We start from the raw sequence: 25962 nt of genomic DNA, 5'->3' as shown, positions 1-25962 counted from the left end.
ATTAGAGGTTATGGGTAACTACAAGCACCTCTAATAGAAGGGCACTAGTGGGTGTTTTCCAAGATGGGTTTGGGAAAGATCTGCTGTCAGGGTATAGGCAACACTTAGCCCCACCAAGCCACTGTTGGCAACCCGGAAGAATTTATGGCACTGTTGTTCAATCCTTACTTATCTTCCCACTCACAGCACTATCACAGCCCTGGGCAGAAACTACCACTTTAAAACAACTTCAACAGAGCATGTATATAGTCTGAGAAGACTGAGAAGATATGTAGAAAGGCAGGACCTCTGACTTTAGCTAATTAAGTAGGTTTTAGATTTATTTAGATCTGCCTTAGATCATGTTTGAGGGAATTTATAGCAGTACAACATAAGGAAAGCAAGTGTCAAGACTTTAACTAGCTGAAGGCATTGAATGTGTTGTTCTGCTATAGCCTACTGGACAAGGAGATGGAATGGCAGTGTTTCACCAGGAATCAGAGACCAGGTTACACAACATCGGCTCTTTGCTGCGGAAGAGCCTCCAGTAAGGTAGACAATTATGAAATTGCAGGAAGCAATGAGCAAACTTTCCGGGTCAGAGTGAGGATAACACTCTTGATGGATAACAACTTTTCCATTAGTTTCAAACTTAACAGCAAACTCTTGTTCTACCTGCCTCAACCTTCCTGATTATAGACATACCCCACCATGCCCAGATGAACCATCATTTTGAATGTAGCAATCAAAGAATACTTCAACACAGCAATTCAGAAGATGGCATAGGAGATTCCTAGCCAATGTGTTCCTGTACCTTCCAGGTGCAGCCTTCTGGAGAGTGAGTCCTTGAAAGAGTCAAACTTTTTAGGAATTACGTTTTCCACTTAGGGAATCACACTTCCCAGTGTCACTGTATATTAAAAATACTAAGAATTCATTTGTTGATCATGGCATCAGCGCAGAATGCTTTTCTACATCATCTTTACTAAGAATGTAAAACTTCTCCTATCTTGAACATTGCAAATTATTATGGCACATGTGAGGAAATTTGGTAAGCTACATGCTGTCTCTTAGTTCCTGAAATGACACATATTCCAGTGGCGACATTAAATGTGGTAATGATGCTGGTCCAAAGGAGAACAAAACTATCATCTTCCAATATTTCCAGAAAAGAGGAAACATTAACCAGAAGAAATGTTTGCCGTGACTTTCAGTGCTACTGATTTCCATACAATGTAGAAAAATTAGAATGCTCTGGTCCATTACTGTCATTCACCAGAAATGATAAGTCTCAGAACGCATAGTTATAAGATGGTACTCCTGGAAAACAAGGTGGAGTTTTAAAATTTTCCCAACATAAGATGGAGAACCAGAGACATAAAGATCTGTATACCTTTTGTCCTTTGTCCTGAGGCAACTCACACAAAACAGAATTCACTGCTTATCTACTTTCCTAGATCTTCTTACCACATTTAAGAGAAGTTTTCCTGTCAGTTTATAAAAGTAACACATATGTTCTTTCAGTTGACGAATGGCTCAGAAATCATTGCTAGGGACATGAAGGTTGTTCCTCCCTCCACTGGCTTCCATTAAGTGGTAGTTTTCCTGAGCTTGTCCATACTGTTGCTTAGCCTTTTAATTGATCAGCGTGGAACAACTTTCTAGACTGATGAGTCTGTCATACATAGCTCAGCCCTCTTTTCCCTCTCACATGAGAACCAACTTGAATACACAGAACACTGCTCCATTCTGCTTCTTCACACAGTAGACTTTATAACCATGTGTTCACAAAACAAATACCTGTGGTAGTTCAGAAATGAGTACGCTTGGGGTTAAAATGCAGTGTTGGTGGAGCAAAAACTGGAAAGACTTCTGTGGGGGGGGGGCGCCCATGACACTCTATCATTGTCTGCTATCTTACTTATCTCTTCTTAACATTTCAATTTGTGAGAATCTTGCTCAGTGAGTTGCCAACTACGGTTCAAAGTAGGACATTTCTTAGCAGCAGGATGTTTTGAAAACTTCTTCACTCTTCAAAACTCACTTGGGAATCCTTGTTCTCTCTCCACTTGCCCAAACCTTTTCCATTTTCAACTGTACTCTGTTGTGGGACAATGGTTTTGTACTTTGTAAAGATTTGTCACTTGTATTTTAATAAAACGCTAACTGGCCAGTAGCCAAGCAGGAAGTATAGGAGGGATGAATAGGCAGGAAGTACAGGTGAGGTGATGAGAACAGGAGAATTCTGGGAAGATTAAAGACTCAGTCATCACCCAGACACAGAGGAAGCAAGATGAGACTGCCTCGCTGATAAAAAAAAGACCAAGCCACACGGCTAACATAGAAAATAATGGGCTAATTTAAGATGTAAGAATTTTTAATAAGAAGCCTGAACTAATAGGCCAACCAGTTGATAATTAATAGAAGCCTCTGCATTTTCTTTGGGGCTGAACGGCTGGGGTCGGGCAGAACAGAAACCTCTGTCAACAGTACTCAAAGTAAATTCATTCAGACAATACTAGTTCCTAACAATGAACTCTACACCTTTCTGTGACAAATACTACCCTATATAAATAGCCAGTATCACATGGTTTTGGTTGTTCCTCATTAGTGGAAATAATGGTATTTTTTGGTAAAAAATGGTAAAGATAAAGATAAAGTTCAGTTTTAAAACTCCAAATAAGCGGCTGATCTTAATGACTAGCAGAGATCACTGTATTGGAAGTAAAGGTGTTTGAATGCAAGAGTCTCACTTTAGAAAGACAAACAGAATCCTGGATAAAAACCTAGCTTTAATGATTATAAATAGTCGAAGGGTCAGGAAGCAGAACACGGGCTTTATGCTTTAAGATGCACTACAAAGAGGGGTACACAGGAACAGAAAAGTAATCCCCAATGCAGTGGACATTGCTGTGGGATGAGTGAGTATCTGCTAAATGAACGTGTGAGAGCTCATACGCAAGACTATCACCAAGAGCCACTGTTTCTTCCACCTATGGAGAAGTGGCCTCGGTGGAGATGAGAGTTCAGCATCTCCTCGCATGCTGCTAGTCCAGCCAGATCTGGCTGCTCTCAGGGTTTACCAAGGCCACCCTTTCATAGAGAACCTCATGATCCAGAAATTCACTTTCTTGGGAAATCCTCTTTCCTCTGTCAGCTGGTTCCTCCAAGAAGCCATTTTTAACTAGTGGTTATCTAATTCTAAGGGCAAAAACCTGGTGACCTCTCCACAAGGTGAACGGAATCTGGAGTGTTTTTTAATTTCCATAGCAACTCCTGGGAACACAGTGCTCCTAGACATCAACAAAAGCAAGGTCAGTTTTGTTTGTTTGTTCGTTTTTAGATCTCTTTTTTTTTTCTCAGAATCTCTTCCTTCACTCCCTTATAGTAGCAGCTCAAAATTTTATAGATTCAAAAATTAACTTCATGTTCCCATGACTACATTTTCTTTGGGATCACTGTATCTAATATCCTTAGAAAATCTAATCTTGCTTAGTCCAAGGAAATCCAGTCACTTCTGGTTTAAATTCCATTCAGCTTCTCCCCCACTCTCTACACATCCCTATTCTGAGTTTAGATGATAGGAGATTGGGTAAAAATGTCTGGTGGATTATCACCCTCTGTGCATCCACATAGGATGATATAGGGATTTGGGTACAAATGATTTGATGCTTCCATGCTTCCCAAATGAGTACAAGGCAGAGAGTACTCACGAGGCCTTGGTTTCAACAAGAATTCACTCATATCTTTGGAAATCCTTGAGGTTCTCCCAGTCCCATACCATGACAATAAAGAGGCTTTCCATCAACATCTGTCCATCACTGGCATTCCTCTCTCTCATCCCGTTGCTCTGCAACCCTGCATAAGAATGCTTGTTAAATGGGAAAGAGCTTAAATGTATGAACACATACTTTTCTGATGCTGGGTGAAAATGCATAAAAGATAATCATGTGTATTTGCATCAAACACTCATCCTCTTTTTCTCTGTGAGCTCTCTTGCTTATCTTCAGGTGAAAATTTTTGATTACTTTTTTTTTATTTGTGTGGAAAATAGAAAGAGAGAGATGTTTTCAGCACTGTCGGGTTTCAGAGCTTGTGGTTATGTCAGTCAGTCGTAGAAATAAATCTTCAAACTATTTTCATAAATATTTACACCCACAAAGCAGCAGGTAAGTCAAGGATATGACTTTCTAGACCAAGGTCAGTTGAATTAACTGATAACAACAGAACTCAACAGCAAAGTCTCATTTGATTCTTGACTCTAATAAATATTTTGAATGGATCCTCTGCTGTAGTCTCTCAGCAGGGAACTTGCTCAAGAGTAACGGAAAAATGCTTGACAGGTCCCAAAATCTGGAATTGGAATATTGGAAGGAGATTCAGTACTGCATTTCAGTATCTGTCCCAGTATCAGCAACTTTTCAGAAAACAAAGTCCATCTTGGTTGAATTCACTTGTATGAGTTAGTTTCTATGTTTTAATATTAAGTATTATAATAAAGAATAAAATTGGTGGGGGCTGAAGAAATAGGACACTGGGTAAGAGTGCTTACTGGACACACATGAAGACCTGAGTTCAGATCCTACCATCCATATAAAAATTTCTATCAGCAGCTGCACACCTACAAACCCGGTATCAGCTCCATGTGTATGGGAAGGGCACTGGGGACAGGAAGAGTGCAGAATGATGCTTGTTAGTCTCAGTTTGAGACTACCCTCAGTGAAAGACCCTGTGTTTTGTGTCTGAGAAATCAATCAGGGAGAGATTTAATAGAGATCACCCATACCCACTATGTTTCTGATTTTCTGATTTTAATAAACATGTTCCAAGCTGCCTTGCCAGCATACAAATGTTCTCTCTCCCTCTCCCTCTCCCTCCCCTTCTCCCTCCCCCCTCCCTCTCTGGGGGATAAGAATAAATAAATAAAACAAATAATACATTGATGGACATTTGTGTGCACACCAAATAGTAGAAACAATAGTAATTATCATCAACCTTTCTATTTCTCTTGTTCACCTTCTTCCAAAGCAAGTAATATTCTAAAATGTTTATCATTGTTATTCATTTAGATTTTTTCTATATATGCATGTGTTTGAAACGAAATGTAAACTGTTTTAATTTTGTTTTTAAACCTGTGGAATCAACAGATGCTTGTTTTTCTTCCTTCCTTCCTTCCTTTTCTTTCCTTTGTGTTTTTTTCAAGGCAGGGTTTTTCTGCAGCTTTGGAGACTGTCCTGGGACTTACTTTGTAGACCAGAACTGGCCTCGAACTCACAGAGATCTGTCTGCCTCTTCCTCCCAAGTTCTGGGATTAAAAGTGTGCACCACCACTGCGGGGCACTTGTTTTTTTTTTTTAACATTATAATATGTTTGTTTTCTCACATAACTAGGCAGAGTACATATTCCTTCATTTCTCCTGTGTTAGCCAAGGTTTTCTAGACCAGTGGTTCTCAACTTTCCTAATGCTGTGACCCTTTAATACTGTTTCTCATGCTATGATGACCCCTAAGCATAAAATTATTTTGCTGCTACTTCATAACTGTAAAAATCTGATATGAAGACTATCTGATATGCAGTCCCCAAATTGGTAGAGACTCATAGGTTGAGAACCACTGCAGAGGAACATAACCAACAAAATGTATATATATACACATATGAAAGGTGTTTTATTGGAAGAGTAGGCCAACAACATCTGTCTTGTTACAGCTCAGACCCTGAAGCTGGATCCTTCAGCAGTCCCAGTCTAATGCTGAGGGCCTGGACACTCTGGATAGCCACTCGTAATCAGTCCAGACTGGAGGACACAGAAGTTGTTATGTGACAAGCTTTCCCTGGGGAGACACAACACAACACTAGACATACCCCATAGAGGGAGCCCACAGTAAACAAAATAGATACCACCAAAACCCAACTTGGTGAACCAATGAGCTTACTGGGGCTTCTTACATGAGCCGAAATGACTCAAAGACTGTTGCCTCACCAAAACGCGCTCCAGCATGGGTGACAGTTTAAAAAGGCTGGGGTCCTGAAGCATATTGCACAGTCTGCAGGCAACTCAAAGGGTTGAATAAAACCTTTTCTAGGTAACTCAGTCAAACTAAATCTCTTCCAGGTAGGCCATCCGGCTTCTGCCTGTTCCAGGCCGCTTGGCTGGCCTCTGCTTCATTCCAGCAGCTTGAATCATCTCAGAGTCTTCTTTGCTGCTCCATCTTTCTGGGAGTGACTCCTTAGATGTCTTTAATGTTTACTCTTGGGAGGAAGGAGCCTAGGGAACCTGGTCAGTTCCAGGTACTTCCTGGAGCTCTTTTGAGTTGTTTATCTTCTGTTTTAAGGCTCCTCTCTGTAGGATGATGGAATATTTCCTTCCTAAGGAAACTGCTACATAACAGAGAGTGACTCTGATGTCAGTAAAGAGCTGGAACACAGGAGGCAGCATCAGAAGGAGCAGCAGCTAACCAGACAACCACATTGCTTTTCCTGACCTCTTTATCTCTGGGTCACCAGTAGAAGGTAACATCTGTTTTGAACGCCAGGTTTCTCTCCTTACTTAATCCTCTCTGAAAACACCCTCACAGAGGTACCCAGCGGTGCCATTCCTTGATTGATTTTAAATATCGTCAAATTCAAAAGACCAGCCATCACACCTTCTACACAGTCCTTCATTGTAAGATTTCTATATTAACACACATATTGAGATTGTTTTCATTAATAAAAAATAATTTATTTATTTACTTGTGTGTGTGTGTGTGTGCATATAAGTTTATATTCTCTCTCAGTGTGCAGATTCTCAAGAAGAAAACAGCATCAGATCCCTGTAGCAGCAGTTATAGACAATGGTGAGCATTCACGTTAGAGAGGTAAGATTTGAACTCAAGTTCTCTGAAAAAAACAGTACGGGCTCCTATTCACTGAGTCATCTGTCTCTCTCTTTTGTGCTAATATATAAAATCCATCAAAAACTATACAGCTATTGCCTTGCCTCAGTGACAATAGACATTTGAAAAGTTTTCAGTATATTTTATTACTTATTGCCAAAGTTTTCCAAAGTGATCACATCATAGGTTGTGTAAGAAACTCTTACTACTTTTCATAATATATCAAACTGTACTTTTTACTTAACTTGTAAGTAGGCAACTGTTCTCTGTGTCTGCTTGAGCTTTTCCTTCCTGGATTAGCTCTTGGTTTGGGGCTCTTCTCATGTTTATCTGGCATTATTTTTACTTCCCTATGAATTACTTTCTCATGTCCTTCCTTAATGCTTCATTTGTTTAATATTATCATATTAAATACTTAATATTACTTTATATACTTTTTGTAGAAAGTCTTTGTGTGGAGACCTGAAAATGTTGACCAAAGGTCAGAGAGTTGGAACTTACCTCTAGTCCTTCAAGGTTATTGTGTTTCTACCTCAAACAAAGATCCCACCTAGATTTAGAGCAGAGAGTTCTGCTTCTCTCAAAGTTATTGTCAACAGGTGTGGCTAATAGACAAAACTTGTATTTCAGGAATAGAGATATAGATATGTTTCTACCTCAAATAAAAGTCTATGGATCAAACTAAGTTCCATTTCCCTTAAGGAGATAACAGTGGATTCCACCCAGGTTGTGGTTTGCCTACAGAATGTTTGGTCTAGGATGTGAGTGTGACTTGTCTTTTTCTAGCAACAGAATGTTAACTATGGGTGTAGCTTACGACCTTTAATAGGTAAGTTCATTTTCTTATATCCTGTTAATGCAGTTTTTTTTTTTATCTTATACCTACCTTTTGTGGTCAGGGGTATTTTAAGCAGGTGGAAATTAAAGACAGGTGAATTCTAGTACTCACTGGAATTCCCTCCCGTTACTATCCTATATGTTTTTTCATTTTATTATTTTCATTCGTGTCTTCATACTCTTTACTACATTTCTAAATCCCCATGCCTCTGCCCTGGCAGGAGGTATTTTTGTCAAGGCTGGTCCCTGACATCTTTGCTTATCTTTTACTTTATATAGAATGTCTCGTGAATGGTAGAATTTTTTATTGTATCACCTGTGTACTGCTTCATAATAAATCATCACAAAGTTTAATAGCAGAAAACACCTTTATCTGCCCCATTCTGTGGATTGGCAATAGACAGGGCTCACTCTTGCTCTCTGATTCTGACTGGTCTCAGTTGTTTGTGCTCATTTCACAAGTTTCCTGGGGAAGAGGCCAGGTGGCCTCATTCATATGTGCAGCAATTGATAGTGACTTCTGAGTGAGGCGCCTTGGCTCCCTTCTGTGTGTTCTCTCTGCCTGGATAGTTCAGACTTCCTTACCTGGCAGCTTAATTCCACAGCAATAAGGGTACATATTCCTGTCTCTTCAGGGCTTGGTTTGAAAATTTCCCTCAGTCTTGCTGACTTTGTTTGTCCAGAAAGCCACATCCATTCAGCTCTAGACTTTCATTCACGATACTCAAAAGTCAGCTCCCTCTGCAGAGGAGACTGCTGGGTAGAAGGAATGTGCAGATTTCCTTAGTCACAGGCAGAATGAATACATCAACATTCCACTTTAAATTTTGTATCTCTCATATCTTGAATAAGAAGTCCTCAGCTATCATTCTGTGGACATATTTGCATATATATTTCTTCTAAGTTTATTAGTTTTAACTTTAACAATTTTAAGTACTTCGTGCAGCTTTAATTGAATACTGTATTGGTATGAGTTAATTTTATACTTTTGTATCAAACAAGAGCTTCTCGTTATCCATGGGAGATATTTTACAAGATGCCAGAAGATATCTGCACCTTTGGGTATACCGAACCCTGTACTGTAGACACTATGTGTTTTTCCATTACATTCTATGACAGTTAAAGACTTGAACTTTGACATGATGCATGATCACCTGGTAGGCAAATCTCTGAGTATGTTTGGGAGGGAGCTTTTGCACTGGGTTAATTGACATGGCATATCTCACCCTAAATATGGGTGACGCAGCCCTCGGGGCTGATGTCTTGGACTAAGGACAAAAATGAAAAGCCAGCTGAGCATCAGTATTCACTTTTCTCTGCTTCCTGGTGGCAGATGCAGTGTGACTCTCTGCCACAAGCTCCCACTGCCATGTCTTCCCCACCGTGATGGATGACAGCTTTCACTTGTGAGCCCAAATAAACTGCGCTTTCTTTAGGCTGTTTTGGCCAGGTATTTTACCTTGACAACAAGAAGAGCAATTAATTCTTATGATAGTGTTTAGGAAGAGCAAGAAAGTAACAACAGAAGCCAATAATGTAGAATAATTATGATAATATACAGTAATAAAAGTTATGTCAGTGTGGCTTCTCAAGTCAACTTAACCTGCTTTTGTGATGATGTGACCTAAAACAGTATTTATTTCATGAGATGATGTAAGATATATTTTAGGATTAGTCTACCACACAAGGGTCCTTGAACATGTAACTGTGATATCATGGCAGTTACTTGATTTATTAAGATGGCTGCTGAGTAACCAGCAGAGGGGAGTATATACAGTCTGAATATACTTGACAGATGCTTCATGGTCTGAGAAGGGGAGAATGGGGTGTAGAGAAATTTCATCAGACAATTCAGAATGTTTTGCAGTTTAAAATTCATAGTTTATATCTCAGAATTTTATTATAGTATTTTCAAATTAAAGTTTACCACAGGTTGCCAATACATAAATAAATAAATAAATAAATAAATAAATGAATAAAATTTATGAATGAAGGGGGGCAACTTATAATCAATTTACTCGATGTCATTTATCAACCATCACAGTATTTCAACATTGGCTTGTGACCTTACTTCTGATTCCTTAACATTAACTACAATTCATGAAACTACATACAGCACATAAGAACTTTATTATTTCCTAAAATGTTAAACACATTTTGGTTCATGCCAAAGTTTGAAATCAGCTATGGGTATATAAAGACTTCAAAAATGCAATGCTTGCTGTAGGCATCTTGTTAAGACCTATCTGGAGTCTGCATTGATCCTCCACTGCTTTAAAACTGATCACAGTTTTAGTCGCTCAATGCAAAGGTATTAATTAATGCATAAATTGTCAGAGTTGCTTTCTAGGGTATCTAGGAAAGAATGCATTCCCCCCGCACTGCATTTTCAACTTTAAGGTCATCTGATTTGTGAAATAATCCCTCTGTTATTCAGTTCTCTTAATTCTCTGTTTCAACATTTTTTTTCCTTTTTAAGATTCTTGGCTTAGGGACCAGAGTACATTTTTCTCCTCTAATACGTTATAAATCTGCTATTTTTTTTCTGACAAATAATTAGCTACTACATAAAATAGAACATTATCTAATAATGGGGTATAGATTAAAGACCACATTTCTGCCTTCTTCTACTACTATCTGTTTCTAATGTTGAAAATTACCAACTGAATTCTGGTGTCCAGTGGCCCTGACTCATTCCTCATTGGTATTATAGAACCACCACGGACAAAGAGCTTTGAAATTTACTTCCAAACACCACAAAGCATAGATCTTAGCAGGCAGTATTGAAGGACATTTTGATATCACTATAAATGGCCACATAAGAACATATTGATACTGAAAGAACTTGACTATGACATAGGCTATTACACACAAAAAAACACATATGTTTTACATTTCCATAAATATATTCATTCTGCTAATCTTAGAATGTTATATGCCATAACAATATCAATGTTAGCTATCATTTATCATAATTCTAAAGAAGATATTGTTAGGATCCCAAAAGGAATCTAGGAAGCCAACTTTCTCCCAGGAATCCAGGGAGTTTATAAAATAAAGCCTCACACAAATCAAAATTTAATCAACTACTCCTCCACCTTACCACTGGAGAAAAATTAAAAGGGTAGTTTTTCAAGAAAAGACTCTGTAGTAAACTGAATACTGAATGTTCTGAGCCTATAGCACCCAGGGGTTGGTCTCAAAACTGCCCTTACTGTTAAGAAAATTGGCAAGAGACTTTATGAGATATTATACCATTATTAACATTATCTACTATCTCAATTGAGTTTAAACTTCAAGTAATAATATAGGATCAGCACGGTTCCTCCCATACCCATCCTGTCAATAAAAATGTCTATAAATTTAATAGCTCTGGTCAGTTCTTTATCCAACTCATTAGCCACCCTACTGTGCTGCATCATTTAAAAATCGTTTTATTTCAAAAAGGCAGAAATCTCTGAATTTGAGTGGGAAATTTGCAAACCAACAAGTGATTGAGTACAAATGTTTGGGAAGGTGCTAAGAGGTTAACTCCACCAGCCCCTGCTGTGTGTGTGTGTGTGTGTGTGTGTGTTGTGTGTGTGTGTGTGTTACCCCATGATGAAAACAGGAGGTGTCAGACAATAAAAATTAGGACAATCCGTTTTGTTTGCTGGGAAATCAGTAGCATGTTTCCTGGGGGGGGTCGGGGGGGGAAGGTAGAATATGGGTTTTGATTCCCCTACGCTTTATTCTTTACAGGGATGCAATTTCTTTCTCTACCCCAAAGACCTTTCTCTCCTTTGATGTTTGTGATGCCTGTGCTTGTTCTTTCCTGATGGAAGGATTGCCTGGGGCCTGAAACGATTCTAATTCCGGTTGCTGCTGTAGCATCTGCCTTCTTTCTTAAACCATCAGGCTGGAGATCGGAGGAGAGAGAAAGAATGGCCAGCACTCTCCTTGATCTTTAGCCTCCTTCACTGATGCCTTTTTTCTTTCCTTGCTGTGCACACAAATCTCTCCTTTAGATCCTGGAAGCTGAAAGAAAACACTTTAAAGATGCAGGCAGAGTGTTTCAAAAGCTATTGCTTTTCTCTTCATACTGTTTCTTCCTGGGGCTGAACAACACTGACTACTCATTAGTGAGTGTGCCCAGGTCACTTTTCATGCAGTGTTTTATTACCGTTTCGCTTTCATCTCTTATGTCATGGTAAGCGTTTGTCAGAGCAAAAACCTCTGCTTACAAGTATTTTGCAAATACAAATCAGGAAAACTAAGTTTTGTACATTTTGGAAAATGTAGAGTTTTATTCAAAGAATGAAAAGATTTAGGGGATTTATGCTATAGTGATCAATGTCTGTGCTTCTGTTTTTAGAAAATATTTTGTCATAAACTCACATTGGTATGTGAGGTGACTATAAATGTATTGGAGAACATATAACATGCTGATAGTTATTATAATTTCAATATTAACAGCTAATAAAAATCAGTGTCTGGCTCCAGCAGAACTACTTTATCATTAGTAAAATCAAGTTGGAAAATTCCCAGACACATTGCCAGCCATGAAGCAAGGGGCTAGGGATGGCTCACTACTGTCATGGACTGATTTCTTCAGTGGCCCAGATTGTCTCTTCTCCTGCACCATACAACTGGCAATTCCCCCTATCAAGAGGCCAAATTAATTACTGCAACTTATTATCATTACCATTAATTTGATGCTTTGGGTTAAATCTGGGACCTCAGCATGTTAAATAAGCAATCTAAGATTGAACCCCTAGACAGATGTCTCTAAATCTTAAATCTTAGTGAAGTGGTATAACATTTAATTTGACTGAAAGTAAAATTACCTGGTCTAAGTGAGAAGAAAGAATAGAACATGGAACAAACCCGCTTAGGAATTTCGGGTGTGAGTGTGCAGGCCTGTTGAGGTCAGTGTGCAGAGAGAGAGAGAGAAAGCTGAAGATGGTGCATCCAGCTTTTAAAGGCCACCGAGTGCATGCACACAAGGGGATGATATGCCTGTGTCTCACACAGATGACAGAGCTCACGCATGCATGCAAGGGCTCATGCAGCTACATCATATGTAGATGATGCAACCAAGCTGCACGTGAGTCACGCGGGGTTCTTTAAGATGCCTGGGACCAATAGTCACTTCTGCCTGAGGGCTTGTTTGTACATGCATGGCCCTGGAACCCAGAAGTATCAGCCATATTGTTGCTAAAATCATAACAGAAAGAGTTTAGCAATGTTCTTGTACTTGGAATAATATTTTACTCTCTCCCAGAGTACTGTAAAAATTACCTTGAAATATGCTGGATTTAAGTACTCAGGCATAGCCTAGGTTGAAAGTTGTTCTATACTTCATTGGAGAGTAAGTATGTAAAGGTCTCTTTGTCCCAATTAATGAGGGATACATAGGAAAATCTAACCTATACAAGTTGTCACAAGAAGCTTGGGATTGCACTAAGTAAAATAATAGAAATATGTCTCAAGCTTATATAATATACTCCCGTAATACAAACTATCACAAATTTAGTGATTATAATATAGATCATTCTTGTTCTCGTGATTTTGAGGTCTGCTGGCTTTGGAGAATCTCTGCCAGACTCAATTGGATTGTAATAAGACTGTAGGCAGAGCTGCAGCACTGGGGAAAGCAGGCCCTGCACCTTACCTCGGCAGCACAATAGAGTCAACCTGTTGGCTCCCAAGTTGTGAGCATGGAAAAAAGTGCTCCTATTATTCATCTCTCATGTGACAGCATGAGCAGGGGAGAGATGCCCTTCCCCCCTCCACCCGATCTTGCTCATCAATGCCTGAAGCCTCCTCAACTACATCACTCAGGGAGAATGGCCCCTACACCATGCCTGGGAAACACAGCAGGGCTGGCCCTGAAGGTATAGGTGTGGGTGATTTGGCCCTGCCTCTTGCTCACTGATGTAAGGGCTGAACTAGCCAAGGCAAGAGAGGAAAGCTCACTCTGATGGTGAGGACAAGTGAGAGCTGGTAGGCTGACCAACCCTGCAACTACCCAGTGCCAGAACCAGGGATATAGACTAACCCATGCCAGCATTCACCCCATCTGTGATCTGCTGGAGCTTGTGAAGAAACTGGTCATGTAGAGCCAACACTGCAGGATCTTCATGACACAGCAACAACAGGATAACCAAGAGGAGTTCTAGTGAGGGCCCAGCATTTTGATTGTGTAGCAGAAACCAGAGGCCTCAAACCAGACCAAATGATTCTTTGCAATAAACACTTGCAAGTAAAGATACACAGACAAAGGGATTTACTGTGTGACTCACTGTGTTACACTGCAGCTTCCATGACAAGATGACCTTTCTTGTTTATTTCTTTTTCTTTTTTTTCTCTTAAGTTTTATTTAGGAGGAGGTTGCAAGGACAGAGGGTAACATGAAGCGACAGGGAAATGAATGGGATGGAGAAACATGATGTGAAAACACAAAGAATAAATAAAAAAGGAAGTTAAAAAAACAAGGCTGTTGGTGGGTTCAGATATGACCTACTATTCTTATCTTTCTTAAGATGGTACCTTCTCAAATCTCTCCTGATGATGAAAGCCAGGAGTTCAGAAAGTTAGGCTCGACCACCAGAGTCTATTTAAATCCACCTTTATGAAGTGTATGCACTCACATTGTACTGGCTAAATGCCTTCACATAGCCCAACTTAACCTCAAGGTTTTGAGGCATACACTCCCTGTACTTTACTGAGAGGAACTACAGAAGCACAAAGACTGTATTTCTAGAAAGAAGAGGATTGGGTGGGGGGATGCTGTTGTAATGTACATGGTTGAAAACTAAATAAATGTGTTTCTCTAGCCATAAGCCATTATTTTGCTTCATCACAAAATGCATAAAACTGACCACGCTGTAAGCAATATCAGCAATAGATCATGTGAAAACAAATATATCATAATTAAATCATAACCAGTGCCTAGTCTAGATAAATACACTAATGCATTTATATTCTGCTTCACTTCTTTTCAACTGAATCAGAAAACATATTGGATTCGAAATGAAGACTGGAAACAGCTTTGATACCAGGTCATTATTTTTATAAAAAATTTTCTTCATATATTATTTTTCTGCTTTAGGAATTGGGGCTGGGGAGAGGGGCTCAAGCCCCAAATCAAAAGCATAAGAAGTTCCTTTGAGATGAAAAACAAGTCTTTGTTTAGTTTAAATGAACAATATTATTGGTTAAAATAGCACATGGCATATAATATAGCTCTTACAGATACGGGAGTGGCATGTGTTTGCAGACTTTAACAAGTCACATTTCCTTATGACTTTCAGTCTTTAGTCTAAGTCTGCATTCTGAAGGGAAATTAAACTTTGTTACAGAATATTTCAGGCCCCTGCCCAGACCTGCTGTGTGTATTTGCTCTGCCTCCGGCTGGCAACACCTTGAACTAGACAAAGAGTCTCAAACAAACAACAACAACAACAACAACAAAAAAAAAAAAAAAAAAACTTTTAGAGAACCTGTGATGGTCTCCAAAACGTCCTTACTATTCCAGTTGACATAGGACCTGATGCTAAATGCTGATTATTTGCAAATTGGGGCAAGAATATTAACAAAATGTAGAGTCGCATCAGCACTCTCTTCAAACACACATCTACTCCCGTGGAAGCCCTGAGCTAAGAAAAGGGATCCTTAGTTACATTTACAACACAAGCTTAAACTTAAACATTTCCGTTTTCCTTCTACTCTGGGGGAACATTCTTGTCCCTGCTCTTATCTAGAATTTTCTTCTGATAAAGCCTCATCCCTCTTCTTTCCTCATGAAAAACTGATCTCCCTTCTTAGACTGTTTATGTTATTGTTATCTAGTTTGAAACAAAATAAGAAGAGACTTTTCTTCATAAGATTTACTTCTGATTCCAAAGCAAAAAGGAGCTTGCTTGGAATGGACGTAGGAAGTGGACAGATATGGTGCATAAAGAAACTGTTTTGGCCTGTTGAGAGGGCAGACTTAGGTAGGCAGGGAAGGCAGAACAGAATGCTGGGAAAAAGAAGGGCGGAGTCAAAGAGACACCATGGATCTGTGCTGAAACTTTGCTAGTAGGCCATGACCTCATGGTGTATACAGATTAATAGAAATGGGTTAAATTAAGATGTAAGAGTTAGCCAATACGAAGTTAGAGCTAATGGGCCAAGCAGTGATTTAATTAACACAATTTCTGTGTGGTTATTTCGGTTTTGGGCAGCTGGGACAAACAAGCGGGCCCTCTTCCTACAGAATTTTTTTACATAAAACACTGATGATGCCAAATTTTCTACATGTGGCACCACATCAGAATTCCGACAATGTTCAATTTCAGTGACTCCTTTAGGGTTCCTAATTGGAAGTGTGTTGAGCTTACATGAAGAAGATATTGCACCAGAGACTGAGGGAGGCTTCCATTGCTCTGTTCTGGAAGTTCTGCATATTATCATCATCAGCTTCCACAGGCAGAACACATCACATGATGACAACAAGGCAGGCTGCTGAGCAGTCTTTACTGAGTCCAGGGAGATGAAGCAATCAAATGTCTTAGCCAGAGCTTGTTTCCAGATCACGTTTAGCTGTCCCCAGGGAGAAGCAAACAACAAATCTATCTTTAAACAATAAATATTTGTCCAATACAAGGCTATTAAATCTTATCATAACCTCTGCAGATCTTTCTTAACTAATTCTTTACTTAAGAAAAGGTATTTTGAGATTAAAGTTCTCTCTGTGTGTGTCTTTGTCTGTCTCTTTCTCTCTCATCTCTATGTCCATCTTCCATTCCCTCTCCCCTTTTCCATTCTGTCTCTTCTCGTTTCTTCTCTGAATTTTCTAATTTCTAAAGTAAAATGTTACTTGGCACCTGTATGTGTGTAACCACTGCTCAGAGACCATCTGTTTCATAAAGTGATATGGGACACACATGACCAGCATCAGCCGAAGCTTGGAGAAGAAATGCCATTAGGATGATGCATGGGTACTCTGAACTCTCCCTACATGGCATGCATGATGCTGTATATGTGCTAACACATTCTTTAGTTTAAAACTTATTTATTTATTTTAATCCAGATCACAGTCTTTCCTCCTACCTCTCCTTGCCCTCTCTCTCCTCAACTCTCCTCTACTCCTCCCTCTATCCACCCCTCCTCCACATCCCATTCAGAAAGGGACCTGGCTCCCATAGGCTGTAACAAAGCATGGCATACCAAGTTTCCATTAGACCAAGCAACTGCCCCTGTACTCAGGTTGGGCAAGGCAATCCAGCATGAAGAATAGGTTCCTAACAGCCAAAGCACCAGTGGCAGCCCCTGCTTCCATTGCTAGGAGTCCCATGAATAAACTAAGTTATACAACTGCCACACATATGCAGAGGACCTGGGGCAGTTGCATGCAGCTTTCTTGGTTATTGGTTCAGTCTCTGTGAGTCCCCGTGAGTCAGGCTATCTGTTATTGTGAGTTTTCCTGCAATCCCTTCTCCTTCTCAACAGGACTCCCCAAAGCTCAGCCCAATCTTTGGCCATGGGTCTCTGAATTTGCTTCTGTTAATTACTAAATAAAAGCTCTCTGAAGATAACCAGGGAATGGCCAGTTCTGATCACAAGGGATGATCTGCTCAGGCTATGCATCCACTACTGCCAAGACTCTTAGCTGGGCTCATCCTTGTAGACTCGGGAGTTTCCCTTACATCAGGTTTCTACCATAGCCTGAAAAGCCCCACTTTCCAGTCAATTCTTTCAGCAATCTCCCCCTTCACAGCAGCCCAATCCCTCAAATCCCCATGCCCACAAGGCCCTCATCTACCCAGGAGGTCTCCTCTATTCTCCCTTTCCAGGAGGCCTTGCTGGGGATGCACTAGCACATTCTTAATGACTGTAGGAGAAAAACATGCTGTCTTTCACTGCGCCTGAAGAAAGCTGAATCTCTGATAAACTATATGTTCAGTGATCCTGTTGTTTGTGAAAAAAGTATCTCTTCTCTCCTTACTCTCAGCCACCAAATAGATGGATAAAAACCACAGAGACAAGAACGTGGCCATTCATTTTTCAAGCAGGGATCTATATAAACAACATCAGAAGCCACTAAGAGAAGCAATCTTACAGATAAACAGTTTTCACATGAGAATAACAAGAGGCCATGTTAATCCTCTGCCTTCGTTCTTGACTGTATAACCTTTTCCTATTATGGCAAAGCCTTTCGTTCAGTGCTCAGAAGCAAGGCAAAAAGCAGACTGTTCGGGAGAACAGGACTTGAGGTTCCCAAATGCGAAGCTGTCCAAACCCTGAATTTCTGATGCCCTGTCATATTTACAGCTGGCATTTCTTCAAGACCTTTGCAAATCTGATTTCTTTACAGCAGTCTTGCTTTTGAGCTAATTTCTTGACATTCTAGCATTTTCTTAATGAGGCCTGAAAGTTAAGCTATATGCTCCTAGCAAAAATATTCCCTGTGTCTGCCAAGGGGTAGGCCAGGTTGCTTGCTGGCATCATCTGAGATCCAGTTTAGAATAAATCTGTTCTGTTAGTACAGCAGTTCTCAAAATGACAGGGCACAGGCGGTCGGCATCAGCCTCCACACTTGGGACCTTGTTAGATATGCAAATCCTCAGGGTTTCTAGCCCAGTCTGCTCATCAGATGTTCTAGGTGAGGACACAGTAATCTTTTAATAAGCCGCCTATGATTTTGATGCGTGCCAATGTTTAAAATTACTGAATTAGTGTCCTATGTGTTTTCTTCTTGTGATGCCTGTTGGCACAATCGATTAACTTCAGAAAGACTGTGTCCAACAGCTCAGCAATTTAGGTGGCTGCATGACCCTGGCGCCTGTTCAGCCTCTGTGCTTTTTCATATATTCGTTTTTAAAAATACACCGAGGAGCTATAATCTAGCTCTCATTTTTCTGTGTTTGCTGATGAGTAACAAATAGAGGGCTGTGCTATCCCATGTTAATCTTAACTGCCTGACTAATGCTTAGCAATGGCTTTTGCACTAAGGTCATCCTTGTGATTACCGGGCCTCTTGCCTCCTTTGGATTTAAACTGTAATATTCTTACACGTTTGTGTTCCATAAATCATTGGAGCATGAATTGAATGTTACATGCCCATCTATCTATAATTAAACTTAATATGGATTTAACCATTAGGAAACTCGCAGGCTTTGAGAATTGCTATAATCAAAGAAGGCATGACCTTCATTCTAATAAGCAAAGACATTATTTTTTTCTTGAAGCATTTGAGGGCAGGGAATAGCTTTCCTGTTACATATAAAACTTCCACATATGAAGTTTAGCAGTCCAGAAGAGTCCAAGTATCTTGAGATACAGGTGGTGGCCTAGGCAAGTTTTAATCATAGAGCTAGAACTGACAGTTCCTATACTGGCCATTCAAGAAGGCAGGAGAGTCGCTGTGTACCTGAAGTGTGACACTGAAAGCATTCTCTGGATGTTGCTTTTGTAGTTTTCAACAGAAAAGACATAGTTAGCTGAATAAAAGAAGCATGAAGATGATGGGCTTAACAAGCATGCTAGCACAGTGGACAACTGAACTGTAGGCAGAAGTTCTTCCTGCTAGGCTAAGCTCTGCAACTTCTCACCTTTGTTCCCTTGAAAACTCTATTGCCTCTGTGTATATCTTAAGCAAGTCCTATAAGAGAAAGATAAGAAATGCCAGCCCCCTGAGATGGGATGTTGCCAGATAAGTTACTCAGTATGCTAAAATCAGGTGCAGAAGAGAATGTTATAACTGGGTATAGAAAAGTATCCAAAGGACGCAGCCTGCATTCATCAATGCTGATGGAAGTCAGTATAAAGTTTGAGCCCACACTGCCTAGAAAGGTACCTAAGTGAGACTTGTAGGAGGCTGGCAATTGTTTCAGTTTTGTTCTGGTTATACGGTGTATTCTTTTTGTAGGGCCACTGAGCTATTACATCATGCCCTGTGCTCTTTCCTGTATGTACAGTAACATGCAAATTAAGTCTATAGGTAGGTGTGTTAATCTGTGTCTATAGCCTCAGTATTAGGGAGGCTGAGATAGAAACCGTTAGTGTGAGGTCAGCCTGGGCTACAGAGCAACACACTTAAAAAGCTAGAGAACAAAAACAGCTCAGGGTGAAGTTAGATGAATTCAAGGAGTCTGCTAGCTATTATAATCCTGATTCTGACGTGTGGCTCCGATGTCATTATTGTTGAGATGAGGCTGATGGCAAGCTTTACCATTGTGACGAAGTGAGGTGGACTGACTGGATCTATTCCCTTCAGTCACATGGATCTGTCTCTTGCCCTGATACAGCTCAGTGTGTCTTCTCTGGTACCGCACTGTTTAAACAGGGTGGTACTCAGCAGCCAAGTGTTCCAAACTTTTCTCAACAGTGCAGTTTCAAGAAACTTCCACTGGGTGGCAAGGATGCTATTTCTTGCAGCCTTCATATTTAGCCTCCTGTGTTTTCCCATAATTTCTTTCACAATGTACACATTTTCTTTTCTGTAGCCATTTGAAACCTAGAGAATGAAATTTTATATACCATAATGTTCCTAATAACTACCCCACGGCCCAATTAACTTATAGGACTGATCTGCAGCTTGAGAACACTAACGAGAATAGAAAGGAAAAATAAAAGATCTGGATTGAAACAGAATTTATCAAAGTAGAAAATTAGCATAGGGACTCAATAGGGATTGGAATGGCAGCAGGAAAGGTTACAGGATGATGGAATAAAACAAAGATGTGTCTTTTTGAGAGGCCCCCATCCTTTAAAAAAAAAATGGCCTGAGTACTGGTAAGCACAGAACGCATTTAGATTGGTCCTAGCTGGAAAATGGTAAAGAGCCCCTCCCCCAACACAAACATCTCCTATTTCCTTTGTGTAGTCACATGTTTTTGCAACGTGATTCATCGAACAATTCCCAGAAATGGAGGAACAGTACTCCAGCATCGTGACTCCCAACTGTAATCTCAGCACTCAGGTGGTAGAGGCAGGAGAATTGAAGCAAACCTGAGGCTACTCCGGTCTACCTAGAACCTTCAAAAGCTACAGCCAGGTCTTGCATCTAAAGGGGAGGTGAGAGGAGAGCGCTTTCTCTACTTATTGACGGTAAATCGATCCATTTCACGAGTAAGGGGCTTCATAGATACCTTTCTAGTTCTCAACTTGGGACTCAGGAGTCCCTCAACAATTCTGCTTTCTTTCTAGGATCACAGCCTTTGTCATGTGAATAAGATTGAGCTCCCAGGATGGAAGATGGGATGACTTGTAGAACAATTCTTCCAATTGGCCCACTCAGCCCACTTCTAGCCTTTGAACCCACAGATGACTACCGATAAATAAGCAAGGCTTGACAAGAGAACTGGAGCCTCATTTCAGGCAGAACCATAGGATGACACATAGACCTGCTAGCAAGAAAATGATTGTTTTAAGCCACAGGTCTCGGGGGAGGCTTTTTGCTTTAGCAATATCTAAACTGTAGGAGTGTCAAACTCAAGTATTTATTCTCTATTAATGTTTTTTTTTTTTTTTCCTGTCAGGTTGCTATGTGGCTAAGAACTGTAACTTAGGAATCCTGGTAACAGTAGAAAAGCTGGAGGTTGAGAACAATTACTATTCCTACACATGTACTTATGGGTTTTGAAATCTCATAACTGACAAGTTATTGTAGAATGTGAATGTCAATATTACATGCAAAAGATGACTGGAAGGTTACAAAACACCGGGTGCCCTATGCAGGCCCGCATTGTGACAGGTAGTTTAGATCTTCTCAAAGGCACTCTTCTGAGAAAGTTTTCCTGTGCAATCTTGTCTGAATGCCCATAGTTAAAGTTGTAGTAAGAGTATAGGTGAGCAATTGACAGATGATTGATTAACAAATAGATTGAATGGTAGACAAAAGTAGGTGATGATAAATATGTTCTTTACTTTTTAAGAGCTCTCCATTTTGCATATTGAAGTTTCTGAATTTATCGCATGGATTATAATTACATTCAGGGTTTTCTTTTGCACTAATTTGTAATGATTTGGAGAAGTGGATGTGTGTGTGTGTTTGTGTGTGTGTGTTTGTGTGTGTGTGTGCTTACATGTGTTTGCATACTGTTGATTCTGTGCTTTGGATAACTCTTATAAATATCATTAAGAACAGTTTGTTCATCATTATAAAATTGAAATTCTTTGTCAAAAGAAGCTATCCTGTCTACCTATATTGTTGTGGTTTTAGTTATATATGTTATATATCTATATAGTCTTATATATATGTGTGTGTGTGTTTTGTCATAAATAGTTGCTGAATTTTACTATTTTCCTCAATCAATTGTGTAGTTTCTTGAAATGTGGGGCATGGCCCTCTATGGGGTCACAGAACTGAACATGAAGACTGTGAAAAAATCTTGCAGCAGTGAGAGGTTTCTGAGTGCCCAGTAACCCAAAACTGACTAAAAATCAAATATGTCATGAATCCAGCGTGTGCCTGGCAGTACTAACCCACGTTACACTGTAAGATTTCATTGCAGTCTTCATTCTGGATAGACATGCGCACTTCACCCCGTGCATGCCACCAAGGCAGACGATGCTAATGAGCACTGCCCAGAACCTCCAACCTCAGAATCAAATCTCTTGTATAATATGGACTGCAACATTGCAACTGTCCTTACCAGTCTTAGAATTGTATTATGTTAGAATATTTGCTTTTCACAAGTATATCTATGTTGTTGGTTTGAGTTTTATCTTTTAAAATATCACACCTTGAGATTAGACCAAAATCCCAACAACATTTAAAATAACCCTAAACGTGACTTCTTTAATAAACACTCACACAAAAAAATGTGTTCTCAGAATTTATTATTGTAAAAATCAAAGTAATATTTTGCAAAATATTGAAAATGCTGTTATCACTAGAGTATCAAATATTAAGCCAAAATTTAATTCTTTAGTAAAACAAGCAAGCACGTGAGTTCAATAGTATATAGATTTGTGTTTCACCTATAATAAATACCAAAATTTTAAATCTGACAGACAACTGGTTATATATATATATATATATATATATATATATATATATATATAATTTATTATTGGCAAGTTTAATTGCATACATACCTTATATACTAGCATACCTAAGATGTATATGTATAGATATATACCAAGTATCTTTGGTGAAAGAGTCATGAATGGGAGATTTAAGAATCCTTGCTCTCGTACTCCATTTCAATGGTCTTAAAGCTGTTAAATATAGGTTATGCCAAGCAAGCACTGTACCACTGAGTTTCTCCCTTAAAGTTTAGGTTCAGAATGGCTTTGAATTCACAATTCTACTGTGCTGACTGAGTTTCTGTCCTGCCTGGTTTCCACAGTCGTTAAGTTTCAAAGAAATCACAGACAGTCTACATTAGCTATAAACTGATTGGCCCATTAGTTCAGGCTTCTTATTAACTCTTATAACTTATATTAGCACATTATTCTAGTATATGTTAGCCACATGGCTCGGTACCTTTTTCAGTGAGGCAGTCACATCTTGCTTCTTCTGTGTCTGGGCCCACAACTCCTGTTCTCCTTGACCTGACTCTATTTCCTGTCTGGTTGTCTCACCTATACTTCCTGCCTGACTTCTGGCTAATCAGCATTTATTTAAAATATAATTGACAGAATACAGACCATGGTCCCACACCACTACTGAATCTTCCTCCAGAATGCCCAGAAGTGTTTAGTTCTTCATTTATTTATATAATTTCAACATGGCTTCTGTCACATATTTGACACTGGTAATTGCCTGATGAGTGGAATCAACTAATGTTTTTCACCAAAAGGAGCTATAAAATCATGATCATAATTGAACAGATATATGATGACTGCTGAATATTTCAGAAGAAATGATAAATTTTCTTTGAAAGTAGAGATTTTATTTATATTATTCAGTTTTATGTTGCCAAATCAAATAAAATTCTAGGAATAAAATAAGAACTAGAAATATCCTTGATGAATGAAACAAACATGCTTTATGAGATGGAAATTGGCAGTGAGGATTTTAAAAATGAAAAAGTCAAATTTCTATGAATTGCGTTACATTGGACATAGGGGTCGATTTGCACTAAGTACACAAAATAGCAGGATGCTAGATGGCCAGTAATCTCATCTATGCAAAATTATAAATTTGCATTTAAAGAAAATGCTTAAGACAAATTCCACTTGAACATCATTTTCTTCACAACTTTTGAACAGATTCACTGTGAGCTCCTAAATGCAGAACAATTAGCCAGGCAAAACACACTTGTGATCATAGAAGAAAAAAAATGGTAGCTGATTGTTTGCTGTCAAGCTGTGGCTTGTCTTGAATGCTATCTGTTTCAAGGTTCATTTACAATAAAGAAGTTTCAAAATAGCCACTAAAAGTTTTAATTCCCTATGCCTCCTTTTTTTTGGAATGTGGCTTAATGCCTAAGACCTTTCCTTAGGAAAGCACATTGGGTTATCTAGGAGGGGTAGCAGTTTATTCTCTGCCACTGTTGTTGCTAAGTTGATTATGGAGAAAATTGGAAATTATTATTCAAGATCCGAGCCAGAAAAATAACTGAAAAAGTACACAAAACCAGAAGTGCTTGAATTCATACCAGTGTCAGAGTTCACTGAATAAATATCTTAATTTGTCATTGTGAGGTCTAGAAATAGTGAACATATAAAAAGAAATATCTATTGTGATGTAATGATTTCTGTCTGAGAGCTGTGTATTTCTTAAAAGGCGCTGTCATCCACATTCTTCCAACACAGCTTAGTGTTCCTGCTATGGCTGTGAATGACAGCTTAACACAATGTGTGTAGAAGAGAGTAGAAATTCTTGCACAGACTGGGTTTTCAGGTGCCTAAGAGCAACTGTAAGGAGTACCTACATGTTCATATAATTTGATATCTTTGACACCGACACTTTCTCAAAGATCACACTTCTTAGGTTATGTCAAAGATGGGCCATCCTATAGAATATGGAAGCATGCTTGGATGCTCATATTTGAAACAGACTTCTCACCAGAATTTTTATTGCTGTCTGACATAGTGAAACTCTCCATTGCTGGCTTTAGCAGTATTTAATTACAGGACAAGGAAAACATTTGAAATGATTTGTAATAAGGAGGCTGCTAGTTAGTTCTTAGCCACTTAGCCCTGAAATAATCACACAGAAATGGTATTAATTAAATCACTGTTTGGCCCATTAGCTCTAGTTTCTTATGGGATAACTCTTACATATTAATCTAACTAGTTTTTATTTATCTGTGTATGGCCATGTGACTGTGGCTGTGGCTTACTGGCTAAAGTTCTGACGTCTGTCTCCAGCAAAGCTACATGGCTTCCCTCTCATTCTGAATACTTTCTCCCAGCATTCCTTTTAGTTTTCCTCACATAGGTCTGTTCCCTTATAGCTCTGCTATAGGCCCAAAGCAATTTCTTTATTCATTAATGATAATCACAGCATACAGAGGGAAATCACAAATCACTTCCCCATTTTTGTTTAAATAAAAAGGAAGGTTTTAACTTTATCATAGTAAAATTACATATAACAAAGCAGTTATCAAGCATTAATTATTACAGTATTTATATTTATTTTATCTTTTATCACAACTAAGGAAAACTGTAACTATAACTGTAAATTCTTCAACTCCATAAAAGACCCCAGAAGAATATAATATTACCTAAGTAAACAGGAAGTGTATTGTAAGCAACTTCCAAAACTCTAGAATTGACAGAGACATCTTGCTACCTGGACAGTAACCCAAAGCTCTTCTGTACCATTGGGGCATCCATATTCACCCTACAGGCACATAGTATCTGACAGACTTTTCAGTGAAGCAGGAAATTTCAAAGACAGTTCCACATATATTGGCAGTTTACCAGTCACTTTCTTCTGTGTCCTACAGAATGTCTAGCAGACTCCTTTATGAAGCAGGAACCCCAAAGAACTGTCTAACCTTCTTTAGGCAACTTCAGTAGTCATTTCTCCATGGGTCCTACATGTTCAGTTCATCAAACAGTCCAGAAAAGAGCAGTTTCTTGCCCAAATGTCTAACAAACTCCATAAGGAGCCTCTTTGATACCCATCTTCCTCTTGAAGTAACTGGTGCTGCCAGGAGCAGATATTTCTCACTGTCATGAAAAGTCCTAACTTCTTAAAACATTTTAAATGCCATATTCTGTAGTCTTTGAAAGGTTTGAAGAGTACCTATCTATCTGAAATACATCTCTGTACATCTAGAAAATCTAACTAACTTGACTAGAAGCTTGACTATTATAAATGATTCTCTATTAACCTATATT

This window comes from Microtus oregoni, unplaced genomic scaffold (assembly GCF_018167655.1).
Source record: "Microtus oregoni isolate MIOR12 unplaced genomic scaffold, Mior012 000020F_ref0000438, whole genome shotgun sequence".
Lineage (NCBI taxonomy): Eukaryota > Metazoa > Chordata > Mammalia > Rodentia > Cricetidae > Microtus > Microtus oregoni.
This window is presented reverse-complemented; position numbering follows the sequence as displayed.